The following is a 6,000-nucleotide window of genomic DNA, read 5'->3' as shown; positions in this document are numbered from 1 at the left end:
TGCAAATTAAGGAATGTGAGGACTTTAGAGAAAAAAATCTGACAGGAAGAGAGGAGCAGGAGAGGGGAGGGAACCCTATTTGGTGGGTGCACTTCAAAGGTTTGCTTGAATATATGTGGAGGGCAGAGAGGTGTCCTTCATTGACAAAGGAAAAAGTCAGAGCTTTTGTTTCATGAAAAAGGGGTCTCAACCTAGCTGGATTGAAAATGCTGAAGAAAACTTTGGGTGAGACTAATTCCTTCAGGCAGAAGGTTAACCCATTACTTAAGTTTAGTTTCTAGAACGGGGTGGGCAAACTTTTTGGCCCGAGGGCCACATCTGGGTATAGAAATTGTATGGCGGGCCGTGAATGCTCACAAAATTGGGGTTGGGTGTAGGAGGGGGTGAGGGCTCTGGCTGGGGGTGAGGGTTCCGGGTCGGGCCAGAAATGAGTTCAGGGTGTGGGAGGGGGCTACAGCTGGGGATGTAGGCTCTGGGGTGGGGCTGGGGATGAGGGATTTGGGGTGTAGGAGGGTGCTCCAGGCTGGGATCGAGGGGTTTGGAGGGTGGGAGGGGAATCAGGGCTGGGGCAGGTGGTTGGGGCATGGGGAGAGGTGCAGGGGCACAGGCTTTGGGCAGCGCTTACCTCAAGCAACTCCTGGAAGTGGCAGCATGTCCCTGCTCTGGTTCCTACACAGAGGCACAGCCAGGTGGCTCTGCTGCATGCTGCTCCATCCACAGGCGCTGCCCCTGCAGCTCCCATTGGCCATGGTTCCCAGACAATGGGAGCTGTGGGGGCGGCACTTGGGATGGGGGCAGCATGCGGAGCGCAGCCCCCTGGGTGCCCCTAGGCATAGGAGCCAGAGGGGAGATATGCTGCTGCTTCTGGGAACTGCACAAACCAGCCCCCGACCCTGCTCCCCGGCTGGAGTGCCGGAGCAGGGCAAGCCCCAGACCCTGCTCCCCAGCGGGAGCTTGAGGGCTGGAATAAAATGTCTGGTGGGCCGGATGCTGCCTGCGACCTGTAATTTGCCAACCCCTGCTCTAAAAGCATGTTATGATTTTTTTTATCTGTAACCACGTGACTCCAATATTCTTACTCGCTATTACTTGAATCTCTATCTCTTTGATGATAGATATATTTATAGTGAAAACAAGAATAAATTTAAGTGGTGTGGTATTAAGAGCAGTGCTGGTCCACAGTAGAATCTTACATGCTGGTGCGTACTGTTCCTTTTGGGACAGCAGACGTGGTTACTCTGTGAGTGTTGAATGGATAACCGCCTGGATGCTGCAGGGAACACTCTGAGGCAGGGCTGACCCTAGGATTTTTGCCGCCCCCACTTTTTTTCCATGCCCCCCCACCCCCGGCTCCGCCCCAACTCTGCCCTTTCCCAACCCCTTCCCCAAATCCCCAGCCCTGCCTCCTCCCCTGGGCGTGCTCCATTCCCCCCCCCATTGCTTCCTGCGACTCCCCTCCCTGCCCTAGCTCACTTCCACTCCGCCTGCTCCCCTGAACACGCTGCCACTCTGCTTCTTCCCCCTTCCCTCTCAGGCAAGGGAGAGGCAGCGCGTTCAGGGGAGCAGGCGGAGTGGAGGTGAGTGAGGGTGTGGGGGGAATGCAGGAAGTAATGGGGGTTAAAGGAACCGCTCCCCACCCCAGCTCACCTCCACTCCGCCGCCGCCTCCCCTGAGTGCGCCGCTGCTCGGCTTCTCCTCCCTCCCAGGCTTGCTGTGCAAAACATCTGTTTCACGCACAGCAAGCCTGGGAGGGAGGGGGAGAAGCGGAGTGGCAGCGGGCACCCTCAGGGGAGCAGGTGGAGGCAGAGCAGAGGCGAGCTGGGGCGGCGGGGGCACGTTTCTAGGAGTGGCATGGCCGGTGCCGGAACGCCACCCCTAGAAATGTGCCACCCCAAGCACCTGCTTGTTTTGCTGATGCCTAGAGCCGGCCCTGCTCTGAGGACTTACGGGTTGGTGTGTAGCTATCACTACCTGTCAGAGGAGGATTAGGGTGCTTTGCGGCCCTTCACCAGAGTGAGTGGGGGCCCTCCCTACCCCTTCCACATGCAGTTCCCACCCCCCACCCCTGTGCTCCTACCAGGGAGTGGGAGCTTCCATTCGCCAGCCCGGCATGCAGGGGCTTGCCCCCCTCCACCCACCTGGCACTCCTGGCAAGCCCCTGGGCCCTGACCCCGCTGCCCAGCAGGAGTTCCAGGCAGAGGGGGGCAAACCCGTGTGCCCTAACCCTGGTAGGAGCACCAGACAGGCGGAGGAAGCGGGGCACCCATTTTTCCAGGGCTCCGCAATTGGCTGGGGCCCCTAGGCACGGGCCCCAGTTGGCTCAGTAACTAATCTGCCACTGTTACCTGTACAGAGAGAGAGGCCTGCAGAAGCCTGGATTGTAGTGGTTGTGCTGCCAGAGGCTGGTGGTTTCAGGGAGTTGATCTACATCAGGCAGAGACAAGATTGCTTCTCACAAAAAGGCAGGTGGCAGTAATGAGGTGCCTCACAACCCTAGATAACTTTAGGGAACATCACATCTCCCTCTTGGCTTTCTCCCTCTCCTTGTCCTGCTCCTCCTTTTCTCCCTGTGGGAATTCTACGCCTAAAAAATCTGCAATAAAAAATTAAAAATTCTGTGCACAATATTTTCAAAATCTGTAAAAGTCTGCATATTTTATTTGTCAAAATAACAATATAATCACACCAGTTTCAATTATTTTTGGTCATTTATTTCAAAATACCTGTCAGCAAGTATGTCTGTAACAATATAGACAACAAAAAAGATTCAGGAAATGTTTTTTGACAAATAGATTCCTTACTAGGCATATTAATACAGAACTCTGAGTAATAGTTCATTTAAACTACAATACAGAACAGTATTTCTTGCACCCCTCAGAAGCAGTGCAAAGGCTTGGGGGAGTCAGGAGTAATGGAGGAGCTGAGGGAGAGACAAGTAAATTTCTGGACAGGAGCCTGGGTGTGAACTTAAAGGGTTGTTGGGTATGGATGGGAAAAGTAAGGAACAGGGTTTTTGAGGGGTGGGGAGGGATTGTGAGGGAGCTTCCCTCAGGCAGACACTGGCTGGCCCCTAGCTTCTCCCATTCAGTCAGGCACATCTGCCCATCCCTATGTGTTCCTCCACCCCCACAAAAACACCCACTCCCGCATCATTATGTGGCCCTGCACCCCTCCCCCATGTGTCTGTACCACCACTCAGCCACCGTGTCACCATGTGGCTACCACCTGCCACCATTCCAAAGAGGATGGATCTAGACTGTTCTGAGTGGTAGCAGATGACAGAACAAGGAGTAATGGTCTCAAGTTGCAGTGAGGGAGGTTTAGATTGGATATTAGGAAAAACTTTTTCACTAGGAGGGAGGTGAAGCACTGGAGTGGGTTACCAAGGGAAGTGGTGGAATCTCCTTCCTTTGAGGTTTTTAAGGTCAGGCTTGACAAAGCCCTCGTTGCGATGGTTTAGTTGGGGATTGGTCCTGCTTTGAGCAGGGGGTTGGACTAGATGATCTCCTGAGGTCCCTTCCAACCCTGATATTCTATGATTCATGTGGACCTGCTCCCCTCCCCTGTCACCACGTGGCACTGCACCTCCACTCCCATTCAGTCCAGTCTGCCCCAGTCTGTCCTCCCCCACCAGCCCTTTCTGACCCTCCAGCAGCCACATGCTTTCTGTCTCCCTATAGCCACTGTCTCCTGACCTGGCCCAACAGGCGGTGTGAAGAAGGCAGGCTCTTTCTCTTCCCTAGCTGGCTGGGAGCTGCTGCTCTGTGTTATCACCACAGTGCCCTCTGGTGGGCAAAAAGTAGAACGGCAGTTCCAGCCAAGTTATTTTCTGCTGTGGCTGCTCTGTTCTAGCACCACAGTGCCATTTGGTGGGCAAAAGGCGGAACTGCAGCAACTTTCTGGCAGAAGCTGTTTTCTGTGCAAAAAAAATTAAAAATATGCGTGGCTCATTAATTATGCACGCACACAGTGGCACAGAATTCCCCCAGTAGTAATGTTCATCTGACCTGTGTCCAAAGTCACTATGCATTTGATGTTGCAAGTTAGCCCCACTGGTTCAGGGTCCTTTCCCCAAAAGGCCTGGGTGGCTGCCTGAGTCCAGCAGAGCTGGAAGATCCTGCCAAATAGAAACAAAAGCATGTTGTTTGTGTATGGAAAGAAAGAAAATAATTCCCCCTTTACATTCTGCATCATGGCAAGGCCACAGGTTGATACTTTGTATGTCTTCATTTTATCGCTATACACTGGCTTGTTCAGACGTTGCTGCTAGTCAGGTTACCAGCACCTAGGCACACTATGGTAATGATTTCAGACTTAATGCATTTACAAAAAAAAAAAAATTGGTTTTGGGACCTAGTTGTGTTCAGCATGTGAGTGTGGTGTTAACATTATTTCAGGCTGGAGAAGCCTTAGAGGATGTTAGGTCCCAGACTGGGTGAGAGAAGGGAGGGAGCAACTTTTGCAGGCTGGTAGTCTAATCCCAACTATCTATGTGAAAGAGATTTTTTTATTTTCTGCTGACTGAACAGCATATTAAGGAATAGAGAGGGCACTCTGGGCTTTTAGTTTAACCCCTTTGGGGACAACATGAAAGGAAGCAAGGAACAGAGACTTAGAAAAGCAATTTCTTAACCACAGTGACTTTATACTTGAGAGTTATAAATCTTTAAAAATAAAATAACAGTGCAAATGCCCTCCCTCTTCTGACCCGATCTCACCCCTTCTGTGAATATGAGATTTGTCAGCTGGGTGGAGTTCCTCCTGCAAGTCTCTTGGAGGTGTGTGTGTGTGTGTGAGATGGGAGCAATGGTTGGCCACCCTTTCAAACAGCAGAACCCTGCTCTTACGTAGGGTGTCTCCTCTATGACATATGCCTAATCAGTCCTGCTTCAGGCCCTGCCTGCACCCCTTTGATTCTCAAAATAAGTTCTCGTACCTCTTAACAAAAATCAAAATATGTTCTTGCACCCCTTATCAAAAATCATTAAAGCAGGTCAGTTCTTTAAACCTAGATATATTTTTTGTTTGTATATTACATTCATTAAAAAATGTATAATGTTAATAAATACATAGGTTTACAAAATACAAAGGGGTGCCTGTCCCCACCACAGCAGGCCCATGTGTAGAAAAATCATTGTTCCTTTGGGGTGGGCCAGCAGTTGAGAGTTGAAGTTGAATGTCCCAGACTGCAGTCTTGATGCTCAGTAACAGTTCTTCAATTAGGTGTCGAGCACCTATCCTGGTCAAGGCCACAATCTGTAAGACATTACAATAGGTTGTCCAAAGGTAAGTTTAGATGTGTGTTCAACACAGACTATAGAATGGAGCCATAATCTGATGCGGCCATATTCCGCTCTGTCACAACAGGTTGGGAGAAATGTATTAGCAGTAACCAGGGCTATTGCTAGCCTGATTTCAGAGGTAGTGTGGAGAAGGCCTAAAAGGTTGTAAAATAGTCTGCGTTGTTTCAAACCGGTGATATGAAAATTGTCAATGATTCTCAAACTCTAGGGATTACAAACTGTATGCAGGAGGACACATCAGAAGAGGATGGTTATTTGAGGGGTAAGTTGGACTTTGGGGGAATTTCAATCATCATCCATCCGATTTAGAACAACAACTTTGGGAGAATTCTTGAAAGGTAAAATGATTCCACTATCAACCTCACTGCCTTTTTGAGTGAGCATAGAAGTTAAGGGCTTAATTCCTTCACATCATACATTTAAATCAGTGTGAGTAGGAACATTACTTATTTTAAAATTGCATGGTATTGGTAACTATACAAAGACAGATGTAAACGTCTGATTTGTAGCTATTGGCTACAGTGCATTTTGCAACTACATAGTACTGGCAAGGTCAGGAGAGCAGTGAGTGTGTGTAAGAGGGCAGAGTGAAACACTGAAAGGCACTGACACCTTTCCTAGCTCTGAGTTTTGTTGGTCTCTTCCTGCAAAGAAGAGTGTTCTCAGAATCCTGCTCTCATACCTGAGTCTCTTATTT

Source organism: Lepidochelys olivacea (assembly GCF_965140295.1).
Source record: "Lepidochelys olivacea isolate rLepOli2 genome assembly, chromosome: 9".
NCBI classification, from domain to species: domain Eukaryota; kingdom Metazoa; phylum Chordata; order Testudines; family Cheloniidae; genus Lepidochelys; species Lepidochelys olivacea.
The sequence above is the reverse complement of the archived record's forward strand: the minus strand, read 5'-3'. Positions refer to the sequence as shown.